General features: G+C 39.2%; 1 protein-coding gene across 5 annotated transcripts in view; it reads left to right on the top strand.

The window, feature by feature from the left end:
• Window positions 1-17,369, top strand: part of LOC122445571 (limbic system associated membrane protein) — a 687,896-nt gene that overhangs the window by 573,310 nt on the left and 97,217 nt on the right. The gene's annotated exons all lie outside the window — the stretch shown is intronic.

Raw genomic sequence — 17,369 nt, 5'->3', positions numbered from 1 at the left:
TGATATTATGGAAGTTGAAATTTTAAGATGATTTAACAATACTCTGACTTAGGTTACTAAGGGGATTTAGATGCCATATATTAGCTTGCCCAGGTGGCACTAGTGGTAAAGAACTCGCCTGCTGATGCAAGAGATGCGGGTTCGATCCCTAAGTCAAGAAGATCACCTGGAGGAGGAAATGGCAGTGCACTCCAGTATTCTTGCCTGGAGAATCCCATGGACAGAGGAGCCTGGTGGGCTACAGTCCATGGGGCTGCAGAGAGTCAGACACAACTGAGCAACTGAGTACATGGAGAGAGGAAATGCAAGGGGATAAGCTGGTTTGTGACGATAGGATGGAAAATTGACTTTTGACATGTTACTTTTGAAATGCTGGTGTGACGTCGTGGTTAATATATGTAGAAAATAGTTGAAAATAACGTATCTGTAGCTCAGCAGAGAGATCTGGCCTTAAAACACTATTTTGGGAGGTATCCACATCAAGGGGGTAATTGCAGCCTAAGTTAAGTAAGTAGAATGAGAAGAGAAGGCAGCCAAGGATACACTTTGAAACCTATAAAAATGTATTATTATACATATGCCTTCTTCATATGCCTTCCAGCTAGTATTTCGCTGCTAAATTGGCAAAAGGCAGTGATTATGTAAGTTGCTCTTAGTTGCCATCACTGACAGTTTAAATTCAGACTCTCAGACCCAGAATGTTTCTTGTAGCAGAGACTCCAAAGGTTTGTTCAGAGAAGCTGATGGCAGTCCATAAATGTGCTCTTGCTGCTTTAGTTTTCTCACTAAGCTTTAAAGAGGAGCCTGCTACTCATGACCAGGGCAAAGCTGAACACAGAGGGATGAGGAGAATGTGTGTGGGTTGGAGATATGGAAATTTTTTTTGACCTTGTCAAAATCTGGAGAGAAAAAGGTAAAAATTTCAGTAAAGAAGAAGTTTAACAAATAAACAAGAAAATAGTTTATACTACATTAGACATTTTTGACTGTAGGATCTATAGCCATAAGCCAACATCACTTGTTTTCATCTGATGCAGAATCCACTGTATTAGGGCCATGGACCCATGAAGCACCTAACAAGAGAATACGGTTTTTTTTTCTAGTTCGTCATTTTTATTTTATTTTCAGTTTTCCAGCAGCCAACTTCTCTCCCTTTGGTTATACATCTGCTCTTTTACCTTCCAACTTATCTTCCAACTTATCTCTATGCAGAAAACTGATAAATGTAGATGATACTCAAATACCTGTCTTTGAGATTTAGGGTCAGAGTTTGTAGGAAATGCCAGCTCTGATATCCAAGAGCAATTTGAGTTAAGAAGAAGCTCTTATTCTTGTCCTGCTTCAACTTTTTCATCTGTAGAATTTGGGTTTAGAAAGTAGCATCTGCAAGATCACAATCCACACTGAAATTCTCTGGTCTGTCAAGCTTAGGGAAGGCTTGTCATGAAACAGACATCCCAAGGGTAAATAGTTAAGTGTAATTCCACATCCAAATTATTTATCATACTTAGAGAGCCACTGTGAGGAAGTAAAGGATTATAATCTATAGTGATCCTTCATTGTCTTTCTGCCATTCATGTCTTAAGAAAGCAGGACATTCCTAATGGTCATCAGGAAGACCATATTTCAGTTTGGAAACTAGGTCTGTCCCTCTGCAATAAATTAGATGTGAATAAATATAGACTGCAGTGCCATTTTTAGAGAATTTTATTGTCAATAGTAAGCACAATTTAAAGCGGAGCCAGATGCCATGTCCCCTTCTCAAGATGCTTAAGAATCTAGTGTGTTGCTGACTGTGCAAAGTTGATATTTGGACTATGTATAGAGACAGATACCAGATCATTCTAATCAACAGAATAAAACAGCATCCCATTTAGATTTCATGGCAATTTGACAAATAAGATTTAGTGGATATGTAGGATTGAGTTATTGAGATAATTCACTCTCCACCTTCTGATGAATACTTATGTGTTCCTAGAATGTGGTTTAAAAATGGGCATCAGGCAGTTATGCACACAAGGGTAATCGCAGCTCTCCTAATAATTTTTTTAAGTACCTTTCTATATTCACTAAGGAATGTAGGCCCAATGACTTATAGTAACTGTGAATGCTGTGCTCCGCCTCTTCTTTCCAAAGTGAGGCATCCTTCCCTTATGTAATCCCATTTCTGGAGGATTTCCTAGGAAGGCTCTGCCCTCTGAAACAAACAGGTGTTGAAGTAAATCTGATGCAAATAAAGACTCCTGCTGTCACGGAGACACATGCTTTGTACCTATATAAACGCAGTTCTCAGAAAGCTTTCACTGTTGAGAAAGACTGTTTGAAAGGAAGCCGAGCTAGCTAAAAATGTTCTTCTTTGTACCCTGAATTCATCTGCTTTGGCTTCAGATTGGCCGCCTTAGTTACATGCGTGTGTGTTTAACGTTAAAATGAGGCTTCTTTTATCCTTTTCCATGACTTCAGCACAACTGTATCCTTTGGGTTCTAGATACTGAACTAATTTGTCTACATTTATACTGTGGTGCCATCTGAGATGCCTGTGGCTGTCTACATGTTGATGTATGGCTTCAAATGATAGCTCATCGGCCTTTGTAACCCACACTCAAAGTGCACTCAGAGTGACCAAAGAGAACTTTACACACACTAGTTCCATTCTTGCCTTGTTGGAGCTCCCTTTATGGCTATTCAGTGAGGTGGTCATAACCAAAGATTTCTCACAATCTTCAGATAAGAAAGCATCGTGCTGCCCAAATCTTGAGCTTTCTTCTACGTGATGTCTGCACATTGAAGGAGGATGGACCGCTGCTGGTCACCAGATGGATCTCCATCTGATTATATCTTGTTAAGCTCAGAGAACTCTCTTCTGGGCGCCTGAACGTATGCAACAAACTTCAAGCTCTAGAACAAATTTAGAGAATCATATATTGCTACTAAAGTGGTCTGAGACGCAACCGAAATAGTTTGTTCAGACTGAAATGGAATCCTCAACTCCATTTCCTTGGCTCTTCTGGAAATTCAGCTCTCTCTGGAAAATACTTAGGAAGCCTAAGCCGAAAAGAAAATTCTGTAGGTGGCCCCAGAACAGAATTCCCCTGAAGGATGCCTTGTGCCTTATTCTATTAAACACTCTGGAAAGCAGTTTCATGGTCAGATACATTTGAGGAATACACTGCCTTTATCTTTTGGAAATTCACAATACATATAACATTTTAAATGTGGTAGGGACTTTTACATTTAAAAATAAGCTGGTATTTTTTAATCCAGTGTTTCCCAAAGTCATTCTGCCAGATGAACTATTTTTTGCATAGCAGAACACTCATAGAAAGAGCTAAGAGCTCCCCCTCACCCTAGGTTCCTTAATGTAAATCCTTAAGCTGGTGGGGGTTTTTTCAATTTATTCAAACCCCTAGGACATCCTCAGGAGGAATATGATGGGCCAGAGATTTGAAGCTCAAGTTAGATTTAAATCTAGGGTGGAAGACTGAGCTGTTCAGAGTTGGACACTCACAAACTGCCCCCATGTGAAGTGATACTTTGCCTACCAGTGTGACTTCCTGGCGTTGTTCCTCTCATAAACCAAATTTGCCCTTCCAATTTAATTAATGTAAGAAATCAGAGGTGGGAAAGCCAGTGATTTTTGCCAGAGGCACTTCTGAATCTATTCCATCAGGCAGTGAGTCAGGCCTCTTCTTTTCATTTTAAAGAAAGTCCAGACAGTCTTAAAACGTGTTCTATTTTTAACAAAATGCTATTAAACTGTCACGTACTCTTCTGTTTTCTTCTTCACTGCTGCTGATAGTGACCAAGATATTTGTATGGGAATAAAAGCTGTCTTTTTTATATTCAACTGACATCTCTACTTCCCTGGTATTATTATTTTGCATTTCTATAGCTTTTATCTTTCCAAAAAGCTTTACAATCATTCATCAGTTATTCCTCACAGCCTCCCTGTTAGGTAGAACACTACCTAACAGGTAGTGATTTACCACTTCTACCATTTTATCCTCCTCTACTCTGTTCCCTTCCCTCTTACACAGGGCCTACTGTGTGTCAAGCTTACATATCACGTAATCACCATAATCCCTAGGCGTGAGAAGATTTCTGGATGAGGCTGAGTTAGATTCATGCTGCTTGGCCCTCTTCCCTCCAAGTCTGCTATAGAGAAAATTGTATGCAACAGTGACACCAACCAAATAAGGGAATAAATTATTGGCTTTATGAATAGCTGGACAAACACCTATGGAATGTCCCTCCACCACCCCCTCTTCTGCCCACAAACACCAGAGCCCAACCCTATGCAGTTCAAGGTCTCTCAGGTAAGAGGCACCAATAGGAAACTTAAACTCGGAGTCATAAGTAAGGCTTCTTATTTATTCACTTGCCACCCTACCCTCTCCCCAACACACACACATCTAAAAATCTAGGTCTTCATTAACCCAATCAGTGTCAGAGGCAAAGAGTGGGAATAGAAGCAGAAATGGAGTTCCAAAACCGAATGGCAGGCCTCACTTAAGATTTGTTTTGTAGGGAATACGAGAGATCAGCCCATGCATAAGCACAGAAGTGCCACCTTCAAGACATAGAAACTCTGCACTTGTAAATCATGACCGTAAGGACTGGGGTTCTGTTCCATTAGCAAGTCCTTGCACTGAGGCTAATCACATGGAAAAATAGTAGACACTGTATCCCTTAGGAGCAGTTTAGAAAAATGACAACAGCAGGAAATATTCCTTACTTCCCAAGAGTGGTATTAACTATCAACATCATTTTACAGATGAGAAAACCACGGTACAAGGTGATTAAATGAATGCTAAAGTTTCATATAAGCTAGGGCATGGCAGACCAGATGGTCTCTCTTGTTTCTGATGGCCCTGGTGTCTACTGTCTGTTGGACCAAGACTCACCAACCCTATAGGCTACTGGTCTCATCTTTTTCTACCCTCTTTTCTCCATGATTATTTTTACCTCAGCTGCCACTCTGTATATATCCAGAGGCAGCATATTACATCTTACATTTCTACCTGGGATATATAGAGCCCACTTTATAACAATACCTACCTGGTACTAGCTAGCAATCAATTTGAGTCGAATATCTATGTGGCAACTATTTAGACAGCTTATGGTCACTTTTTAACTGTTAATGTGCTTTCTTCATAGGAGACTCCATTAGGATCTTAATATGGGGTCTTTTTGCCTGGAGAATCCCAGGGACAGGGGAGCCTGGTGGGCTGCTGTCTATGGGGTCGCACAGAGTCGGACACGACTGAAGCGACTTGGCAGCAGCAGCAGCAGCATGGGGTCTTTTAAATTTCATACAATTTGAAGGGCAAAATTTAGTGCCTTGCTGTCTTATTTTTAAACCTTAGGAGATAAGGAGAAACAAATTGAAGGGAGAAAGAATTTTGAAAAATTAGAAAAGAGGAAGGATAACAGTTAATAGCCTGACTAGGAGAAGACAGGAAAAACAAAAGCAGATATGAATATTTAAAACTCAGAGCAGAATAGAGATGATATTTAGTGAAAGAGCCAATAGTCCAACAGATCCTTCAATGAATTTTAAAGATATCAAAATCTATTGTAGTAATAGATGCTCATGATTATAACCCTGACTCTTCAAGGAAAGAAGATGAACTTTTTGAAGATTTTTCTGATGTGGACCATTCTTTTAAGGTCTTTATTGAATTTGGTACAATATTGCTTCGTTTTCTGTATTTGTTTCTTGGCCGCAAGGCATCTGGGATCTTGGCTCCCTGACCAGATATTGAACCTATACCCTCTGTATTGAAGGATGAAGTCTCAACCACTGGACCGCCAGAAAAGTCCCAGAAATTTACTTAATAGCAGTGTTTCCTGTTTAAAATGGCAGGAATATATGTGTGACACATTTAAGGAAGATTTCCAACCAAAGAAGCTAAAATGTAAAATGTCTTACTTCCTAAAGATGGAACTCCCCAGCTATTAAGAAACAAACAAACAAAAAACTTGGCTCTCCAGAAGGAATCATTTCCAAAGAGTCTTAGATAAATATGGTCTTACAGATAGATTTTATTCTGCCAGGAATAAATATACTGAAAGGGAATTGCAAGTTTGTCATATGTCCTTATTATGTATTAAACACACACATCCCTTCTCATGCTATTTTCACCTACCTGCTCCTCCCACATTCCATAGATGCATACTGAATAACATATATAGCCCCTTGATCCACTCCCAGAAAAGGTTTGGTTTTTTTTAGATTTGTCTATTTATTTATTTTTGGTTGTGGTGGGTCTTCATTGCTGCGCACAGGCTTTCTCTAGTTGCAGAGTGAGGGCTGCTCTCCAGTTGCGGTGCCTTGTCGTGGAGCATGGGCTCTAGGGCATGCAGGCCTCAGTAGTTGTGGGTTTAGTTGCTCTGCGGCATGTGGGATCTTCCCGGAGCAGGGATCGAACTAGTGTCCTCTCTATCGCAGGTGGATTCTCAATCACTAGACCCCCAGGGAAGATCCAGGGTTTTATATTAAAAATTGATGTGATTCATGTTGATGTATGGCAGAAAACCAGCACAATATTGTAAAGTAAATATCTTGCAAGAAAAAAAAAAGGGAAAAAATAAAGAAACACTGCCATTAAAAAAAATTGATGTGTTATTAATCTGAAATTGAGATTTAGCTGGGCATCCTTTTATTTTTATTTGCTAAGTCTGTAAACTGCACTCATGAAGGTCTAATGATCAGCTGATTTCTGTAACTAGCGGAGATTGTGCTGTTCCTGTGGAGACACCTTGCCCCCAGGACCCAGAACTTACTAGGAGTCATCCAACTTCATCTCTGTGATCCTTTGATGAGCATTTAGTCTCTTGGCTGTCCAAGATCTTTGACCAACAACATCAAAATGATACATCCCCAGAGTTCTTGGGGGTGGTCCTTTCTGGCCTTTAAGACCCTATAAGTCCAATCAAGAAATTGGACAGCTTTGATGTCAAGAGCCATTGCTTGTGAAATAGAAAAAAGGATCGTAGAACAACAATCTGATAGTTAAAGAATCAAAGCCTGTATTTATACCTGATGATTCTGATAATTGTCATTGGAAAAAGCCTAACACAGATTTTTAAAGGCCATGAATAGACTCAGTTCTCCTTTTTTCTTTTTTTTTTTTTTTACATTTTCCTGCATTTAGCAAGATGTGTTAACCCTTGATTTGCTCTCCTTTTCATTCTTTTTTATTCATCTGCATTTGGTTCTATTGAGAATAATGAAGGGAAATCAGAGTGCTTTTGTGAGTTTTGACAGCCAAGTGCAAATAGATAGATTAAAAACATGGTGTTTCTTTTTTTAATTTAAATAGAGGAAAGATTGGTGGGTAATATGCATAATATGTGTTCACTGGTAACAAGCTAGCAGTAGGAAGAGGGAGAAAATGTGGAGGTACTATCAGTGTTGTTCTACTTTTAAGCCCGAGATTGATTTAAAATTTTTCCTGTGTGTCAGATTCATTACAGGCAAATTAATCCTTCTTTCAGTGACTTGAGACTTTTTTCTGAATTCCTTGTGGGAAAAAAATATGTATCAATGGTTTTCATTTTTCAGGAACAGTGAATTAAATCTGAATGCTGAGTTAGTGATCCTAACTCAGAAGATGGTATTTTAAATAAGATGGTAAATCCATGGCTGATTCATATCAATGTATGGCAAAAACCACTACAATATTGTAAAGTAATTAGCCTCCAACTAATATAAATAAATGGAAAAAAAACAAACAAAAAAAATAAAATAAAATAAGATGGTCTGCCACGAACCCCTCACTTTTTCCTGCATGTGTTCTCTGTCTCTCCAAATTATAGCCTAAACATAGAAAGTTCAGAATGAGCTTATTCTCCTCACTTTATATCATATAGCATTTCAATGTGAGGATATTCTTTCATCCAAAGGGTCTTGGATAAACTCATGTATGGTTAGCACATACTTTATTTCCCAGCTTCTCACCTTTCATTTTTAGGTGCAGCATGTAAATAGGGACAAAGTGGAAGTACAGAAGGGAATATTAGGGTATAGACTGTGGCCAGAAGCAAGGAATTGTAGGTGCTGAGGAAAATGTTAGGGCTCAACTGGATGAATCAGATATCTGGATATGATTGCCATACATGAAGCAGGTGCATCACAGACCTTTCTCTGATTACACTAGAGGTTGTTGTTCATCCACTAAGTCGCGTCCGACTCTTTTTGACCCCATGGACTGCAGCACGCCAGGCTCCTCTGCCCTTCACTGTCTTCCAGAGTTTGCTCAGATTCATGTCCGTTGAGTCAGTGATATCATCCAACCATCTCATCCTCTGTTGCCCTCTTCTCCTGTCCTCCATCTTTCCCAGCATCAGGGAAATGAGTCAGCTCTTTTCCAGTGAGTCAGCTCTTTGCATCAGGTGACCAAAGTATAGGAGCTTCAGCATAAGTCCTTCCAAAGAGTATTCAAGGTTGATTACCTTTAGGATGACTGGGTTGATCTCCTTGTGGTTCAAGGGACTCTCAAGAGTCTTTTCCAGCACTGCAATTTAAAAACATTGATTCTCTGGATCTCAGCCTTCTTTGGTCCAACTCTTACATCCATACATGACTACTGGAAAAACCTCTGACTATATGGACCTTTATCAGCAAAGTGTTATCTCTGCTTTTTAACATGCTGTCTAGCTTTATCATGGGGCTTCCATTGTGGCTCAACTGGTAAAGAATTTGCCCACAATGCAGGAGACCTGGGTTCAATCCCTGGGTTGGGAAGATCTCCTGGAGAAGGGAAAGGCTACCCACTCCAATATTCTGGCCTGGAGAATTCCATGGACTGTATAGTCCATGGGCTCACAAAGAGTTGGACACAACTGAGCAACTTGCACTTTCACTAGCTTCATCATAGCTTGCTCCTTTCAAGGAGCAAGTATCTTTTAATTTCATGGCTGCAGTTCCCATCTGCAGTGATTTTGGCGCCCAACAAAATGTAATCTGTCACTGCTTCCACTTTTTCCCCTTCTACACTAGAAGAGAGACATCTAAATTCTTGGGCTAGGGCTGGTGCAATAAAGAGGTATCCATACATACTTTAATTCTGATTATAGTGCGTAATGGGGCCATCTAAATTAAGAGTGAGAGAGAACAGAAAGTGAAAGTAGGAAAGCAGAAAATAAGACCTGACTGAACTATGGCATAGAAGGAGTTAGAAGGTGGAAGGGGCTGTGAAGCAATGACATCCTGCCTGGCAGGAGACAACTGTGAGGTATGCCTGGTGATTCCCAACGTGGGCCTCCAGGTTCCTTAAGGCTTAAAACTTCCATAATTTGGGCATCCTCTTGAAAAACAAGAATACATTTTGGGTATAAAAGTCAATTTTTACTTACAGTAAAAATAGATGTTGCAATAAATTAAAGGCTTTAAAAATTGGTACATACGGAAATACAACAAAATCAAGAGATTATCATCATTTTATTAACTAACTGCTGATATACATCTAATACTTTTATCCCTCCATTATTTGGTTGTATATATATATTTTGATGGCTTCTTTATAAGATTACATTTTTACAATATTTTCTATAGAATATGTAGAAAGACAATTTAATTTCTTCTTTGCTACGAATGTTCAAAGATGTATTATAGTATTGATAATTTTAAAAATTCCTTTCAATTTCACATCTGTTATTGGCAATAACATGTACATGTTTTGGAATGTTGTCAGTTTGGGGAAAAGGCAACCTCCATTGGGATCCTCTTGTCTTTGAGCTGTCAAATAAAGGCATTTCAAGATTTCTCATACAGTAACTATTCAAATATTCTTTGAGTTGACTCTGTTGACCAGTGTTTTCATTCTGGTGGCAAACTAAACATTTTATGTTATCTTTGTTGGTTTTAATGTTTTATGCAAAATTGACAAGAAATTTAAATACTGCTTGATTCAGTGATACAGTGGGATTTTACAACTTCCTACACCACCACACCCAGTATTTCTAGTAATGTGAAAGACTACTTTCCTAAAAAGAAGATTGCTAATAAATGCCTTCAATTTACATAAAAAAATAAGGCATAGAGATCAAGAGAGCAAATCAAGGATGTATTAAGCAATAGTACACTCTCAGGGGGAGAGGGGCCAGATTCAGGTGTATAGCTGCCCTGAGTTTCTTTGACAAGTTGGTCATATGCAGTGTGAAAATGAATGGGTGGAATATTCATTAAAGAGGGAGGAGTTTGGAGTTGTATTTCCTGATTCTCATCTCAGTTCTCACCTTCCCAAGGGGAGGAGGGATTTTGTCCTTACTTAGCCTTAATGAGAAGTATCATGGCTTCATCCTTTTGCATGTAGCTGTCCAGTTTTCCCAGCACTACTTTTTGAAGAGGCTGTCTTTTTTCCATTGTAGGTTTTTGCCTCCTTTGTCATAGATAAGTTGCCCCTAGGTGCATGGGTTTATCTCTGAGCTTTCATTCCATTGGTCTATATTTCTGTTTTTGTGGCAGTACCATACTGTCTAAATGAGGGGTGAAAGGAAGCAACAGTTGTAACCTGCTGTACTTAGATTTTCATATTTTTGCAAATTTTACAAAATATCTGGCCAAATTGAACAAATGGCCAAGGACTCTCCCATGGGCTTCAAAAGAGACCTTGACAAGTAAGAGACCCTGAAGCTTAAGCTTCATTAGCCTATCCATTATCTGTTGAGTACTATCATACAACAAACAGCTACAACTCAGTGACATTCAACAATAAGCATATTTTGCTCATGTGTGTGGGGTAATTGGCAAAGTGGCTCTGCTCATCTTGGCTGAGATTACTTGTATGTTGAGGGTATCAACTGCTCTAAGAAGGCTTTGACTGGCATCACTTGGGATCACTCAGCTCTTCTCATGCCCCTCAAATTTCATCAGGTCAGCTAAGCTTGTTTCTTCTCATGGCAGTAGCAAAAGTCATGAGTAGAACAGGCCTTAGTATGCATCATGTTTGCTAAATTTCAATGGTCAAAGCAAGTCATCTGGCTGAGCCTAGAGTCAGAAATGGAAGGGGCCTACAAAACTTTACAGCAACATAGCAGTAAGTGTGGATAAATAAAAGGGGGAATATTGGGCTTATTCCTGCCACCATTCCATGACAAATAGGTATCTAGTAAATCCACCTCTGGTCCCTGGCCTTCCCTCTGCATACAACTGGGAGTGTCTTTAGGAGTAAGTTGGGGTAGGGTGAGAAATGGATACAGAGGGCACACTGGGGTATAATTTGTATCACAATAGAAATACCCCTTCCCCATCCAGATGTCTACCTTTGTCCTAACCCAGCTTCCCACAAACGCTTCACATTAAGAAATGCATGGAAAATGATGATATCTTTCCAGCTTACTCAACTGGGCTTCTCATGATGAGGGGGGAGTTCGGTGAGTTCTCCAAGGACTAAGGAGAACAATATCTCTGCATACCTGAAACCAGTTCCTGTCACATTTGTGTGATCCAGCACACTAGCTGAGAAGGACTTAATGAGAAGACAGACTGCTCAGGCTTTCCCCACTACATACTTACCCCTGTGGTGTGTGAAACTCTTTCCATAGGGAAGTATCTGTGGGGGGATGTAATACTATAAGGCTTATCAGTCATTTACATATGAATATGTAAAGGCTTAGTCACTCTCTTTTACTGAAATTTCACTTTCATTCATTTTGGTGTGTGGGTAAAAGAAAAGATAAACTTACAAAAGGCTTTACACAGGCCAGAGCAGGAGATCTGCTCTGGAAATACAGAAAAGAAATAATAGAGGGAAACCCTGGCAATCCAATCCAACTCCATGCTTTTACTGACGAGGGTCTGGGTTCAATCCCTGATTGGAGAATTAAGATCCCACAAACCATGTGATGCGGCAAAAAAATTAAAAATAAATAAAAATAAACAGTAAAGAAGAGAGAGGACTTAAAAAGCAAATACCATCATAATTTGGATTCAACTGCCTCTACCTGGGACATCTTAACCTTTATTGGAACAGTGAAGAATATCCTCATGCCAAACTACTAATATATCCATCCTAAAAGAGATGTCTAACCTGAACTACTCATGCCATATTGTTTCACAGAGTTTAGATATAGTAGGAAAGTAAATTATTCTTGTTGGATTATCAAGTAGAGTTATTTGACTATTAACCTGTAAAGTCATTAATAATTATGGAGCATTATGGGTTGATATTCCATACCCTGTCTACAAATTCAGGGAATTATTTGCAGAATGACCCAGAAAGAGAGTGCATTAACATTTTCTGCATTGGGTCTGTCTGAGGACTATGGATGCTTTTAAGATTTAGGAATTCAGATAGAATCTTATCTTAACCAACTCGAAGAGAAATCTGAATCATTTTATTGAATCCAAATCTCATTAAAATAGAACTTTACTGTCACAAAGTATGAAGGGATATACTATTTATTGTGGTTTTTCATTTGTTTACATAAAATGAGTGTTAAGTACATACTATGTCTGCAAACAATAACAAATGAGAGAGATGTGAAAGAGGATGTTCTTGCCAGTTCTGAGGGTGTTCCTAGAATTATCTTTTCCACTGTAACTATATTTTAAATGCAATATAAGATGCTCTTAATATGATTTGTGTGTTTTTCACATTCTTTTAATAGTAATGGAGACATGGACAGGGATTCTCTCATGCTATTCATTTTTTAAGACTGTATCTTAGGCAATAGCCTGGTAGAGATGCCTAAACAGAATTGCTGGTATTATATAAGTTATAGAGAGTTCAGATATAATAAATTATTCTTACAGGATTATCATGTAGAGTTATAGAATATTAATCTATAAGCCCGTTGTCAGTTTTCATTCTCATTTTGCTCTCCAGGGTTATTTCATTGATACGTGAATGCCACCTTATCCATTTATGAGTTACACTTAATAGGAGGCCAAACCAGAGCTGAAAATCAAGCTTTCTGAGACTTAATTCAATGATGTTCATATGAGAAATCTGTTTTTCCAGCACTTGGATCTATACCCAGACTTTATAGTTGGACTCCTTCTGAAGTTCCTAGACCTCATCCAAATATAACCCCAGTTTGAGCACCAGAATCCAAGTTTTATTCCTTAGAAACCACCACCACCACCATCACACACACACACACACACACACACACACATGCCTAGCAGTGCATAGAGCTGTGAAAATTCTCTAATACAACATTAAGGATATTTAGATTTTACAGCTATTCAACCTCATATTTTATATTTAATTTCAAAAAATCATGATTTCCACTAAGTAGAATAACAGCTAATTGCATTCTAGTTTTCAACACAGAGAATGTTGCCCATCCTCAGGAACAAGCTTTTAATTCCACTTACTGGAGGCAGAGTGGAGAGGAGGACCTATTTATGTTCTGGAAGACAGAGCCTAGCCCTGAGACGAACTGACATCTGTATTGCTTAGAAAACTAGTATGGAGTGGCCATCTCTTGTTTTTCCACATTCACTCCTTCCAGCCAAAGAGGACAGACAAGCCTTCCATTCCAAATAACCTCAACAATCCCATTGTGCCGCAGAATTGACTCTCCTCTTTTCTAAACTTATCATCCTTCCCAACAGTCTGAGATAAGGGTGGTAAAGAAGATACTGTGAAGAAAATAGAAATCTGTTTAACCTGTGCATTTTTTGCTTGAACTTTTTAAAACATCAAAAAGAAAGATGATGAGCTTCAAGAGACCAGGCAGTAAGCATGGAGGTCTGGTTGTCAAGCAGAGCAAGGTTTCAGTGAAACAGTGGACCAGGGACTGAAGAGTGCATGAAGATCAATTTGAGTATATTCCCCACTTCACTGTAAAGGTGTAAGGGAGCTATTGATTTTAGAGAGAAAATGGGGAGATGTGGAACTCTGAACGACAAAAGGGATTTATACCAAAAGACACTGAGATACTGGCATAGGGTCAGATGTTGTGTGAGGTAGCAGAAAGATGTTAATTAACAACTATAGTCTAAATAAAAGCTAGGTTTTGGAACAGATGGGACTAGAAGCTTCAGAAAAGGCCTGGGGTGGTTATAGGAAAACAAATACAAATATACTAAGAGAAGTAGCTCTTAGCACAGCTAAGTCAATGAGAAGATAATTAATTGGCACTTAAGAGCTTTTATTTCTTTTAAGTCTTGCTGTGGTATTTCATGGTGTATGAGAAAAAAATGGAATAAGGATTCTTATGCTGCTGCTTTCTAAATCAACAGGATTGCTTGTATAAAGAGCTATATGCACCCCCCCCCACACACACATACATGTATTTTGAGGTGGCACTAGTGGTAAAGAACCTTCCTGCCAGTGCCGGAGACACAAGCGAGGCAGTTTCTATCCCTGGGTGGAGAAGATCCCTTGGAAGAGGGCATGACACCTCACTCCAGTGTTCTTGCCTGGAGAATCCCATGGACAGAGGAACCTGGCAGGTTATAGTCCATAGGACCCACAGAGTCGAGCATGTCTGAAGCAACTTAGCATGCACACATGAAAGGATAGATTTTTTTTCTCTCTTATTCATCAATGCCCAATCTAAATTCAATCAAATGATGAGATGAATGTCACTCTACTTTCCTAAGACAATGTCTACCATTTAGCCAGTGATCACTTCCCTTAATTCAGGCTTGATACTTATGTCAGTTAGTTCTTGGCACAATAATGTTGTGTAACAAACAGTCTTCAAACTCTGAATTTTCAAAAATAGGCATTCACTCACCTATTCATGCTTCCCTGGTGGCTCAGATGGTAAATGATCCGCCTGCTTTTTGGAAGACCTGGGTTTGATCTCTGGTTTGGGAGGATCCCCTGGAGGAGGAAATGGTAACCCACTCCAGTATTCTTGCCTGGAGAATCCCAATGGACAGAGGAGCCTGGCCAGCTACAGTCCATGGGATTGCGAAGAGTCAGACATGACTGAGTGACTAGGCACACACACTTCTCTTCATAGGTTTTCAGGTTAACAATGTCTCAACTGGTCTATGTCTCAACTGATTTCCTCTGGACAAGGAAATGGCAACCCACTCCAGTATTCTTGCCTGGAGAGTTCCATGGACAGAGGAGCCTGGCCAGCTACAGTCCATGGGGTCACAAAGAGTCAGACACAGCTAGGCTGCCAACACATATACACACAATCGAGCTAGATGAGGCTCAGCTATATGAATATGCATCAGGCTGCAAGTCAGATGGGCTTGACTTCCTGCTGCTGTTTGGGTTCAGGTCAACTTTATATACGTTTTTGCTGGAGCTCAGGCTTCAAGAACAAGACATATTCTCAGGGCAAGTGGGAGGATGCCAGGAGACTGAGCTGAAATACATGAAGACTACATGAAGAATGGTGCTGAGAGGACATTAAGCAGAGCAAGAACTCTTTACAAGCATAAATACAGGCATACCTGGTTTATTGTGCTTTGCTTTATTGCATTTTTTACAAACTGCAAGTTTGTGGTAACCCTACTTTGAGCAAGTCTTTCGGCACCATGGTTCCAACGTTTTCTTATTACTTCGTGTCTCTGTGTCACATTTTGGTAATTCCCACAATATTCAAAACATTTTCATTTTTATTATATCTGTTATGGTGATCTGTCATCAATGATTTTTGATGTTACTATTGCCAAAAGATTACAATTCACTGAAGCCTCAGAGGATGGCTAGCAAATTTTAGCAATAAAGTATTTTTTTAAATTAAAGTATGTCCATTGCTTTTTTAGACATAATGTTATTGCACAATTAATGGACTATGGTATATTGTAAAAATAACTTTTATACGCACTTAAGTAACTTCATATGCACAAAAAAATCATGTAACATTTATTGTATTTGCTTTACTGCAGTGGTGTGGAACTGAACTCACAATGTCTCTGAAGTATACCTGTGTACTCTTTATAAGTAATAAACACTTGGTACTTACCATTAAATTCTTAATAGGATTGGCTGTATGTTCTTCATATTGCTACTTTTTAACCTAAATATGGTATAGAATTTTTTTTGATTCACTGAACTGCCTAATGTCACATTCTAATTTCCAACCTGCTCTTATGATCTTCTCTGGGTTTGGTGCAGTCACCTCATAGATCATGAGGATTCATGGCCCTTTGTCTAAGATAAAATATGTGACAATGAAGAACAGTCAGCATCTTTCACCTCACCACAGCCCCCCTCAGCATCAAATGACTGCAGCTGCTAGTGAAAAGGATGCCAGATAAATTCTGACCTGTGGAACCTTAAGGCTTCAGGTATATCTCTTCCATCTAGAGTGAAGACCCTTGAGATGTGGAGGATGTGGCTTCTCTTACTGCCCATTAAATAGGTCAATATTTTAGATTCAGTGAAAAAAGAGTATCTTATGGTGCTTACTACCTGGTAAATATCAGGTAGTACTTCACTCTGTGTTGTTTTTTCTTCTTTTTTTTTTTTTTAGCACGATTAAGCTAACCATAGCCAGGTGAAACAGTTCTTAGTTCACCTGCAATTCACAAAGCAGAATACATAATCTACCAATCTTTCTGAGTTCCCCTACCCTAAGTTACTACCTATTTCTCGCCATTGTCTCTTTCATCCCTTAAAATACTGCGGATATGTATATATACCGAACACTTTATGAACTGATGATTCATTAAATGACAGTGGCCTCAGCTTTTATCCCTGGCTTTGAAAAACAACACATCCTATCCCTACCCCTCAAAATTGGCTGTGGTTTGGAGACATGGGCTAAAAATGTTTGAAATATTTATCTTCCTACATGAATTTATTTAATATAATTTTTCTACCTAATGAAAAACCAGAAGAGCACATCTGAGTTAAATAAAATTATTGTGTGCATGCGTGCTCAGTCGCTCAGTTGTGTCCAATCCTTTGTGACCCCCTATGATTCTCCAGGCAAGAATACTGGAGTGGGTTGCCATTTCCTCCTCCAACAGATCTTCCCAGTCCAGGAATCAAACACACATCTCCTGGAGAAAATAATAGCAAACAAAGCAACAAAGGATTAATCTCAAAAATATACAAGCAACTCCTGCAGCTCAATTCCAGAAAAATAAATGACCCAATCAAAAAATGGGCCAAAGAACTAAACAGACATTTCTCCAAAGAAGACATACAGATGGCTAACAAACACATGAAAAGATGCTCAACATCACTCATTATCAGAGAAATGCAAATCAAAACCACAATGAGGTACCATTACACGCCAGTCAGGATGGCTGCTATCCAAAAGTCTACAAGCAAATAAATGCTGGTGAGAGGTGTGTGAGAAAAGGAACCCTCTTACACTGTTCGGTGGGAATGCAAACATAGTTACAGGCCGCCTTGGAGAACAGTGTGGCAAATTCCTTAAAAAACTGAAAAGAGAACTGCCTTATGACCCAGCAATCCCCACTCCTGGGCATACAC

This window comes from Cervus canadensis, chromosome 7 (assembly GCF_019320065.1).
Source record: "Cervus canadensis isolate Bull #8, Minnesota chromosome 7, ASM1932006v1, whole genome shotgun sequence".
NCBI lineage: Eukaryota > Metazoa > Chordata > Mammalia > Artiodactyla > Cervidae > Cervus > Cervus canadensis.
Note: the sequence above shows the minus strand (reverse complement) of the source record. Positions and strands in the feature narration are given on the sequence as shown.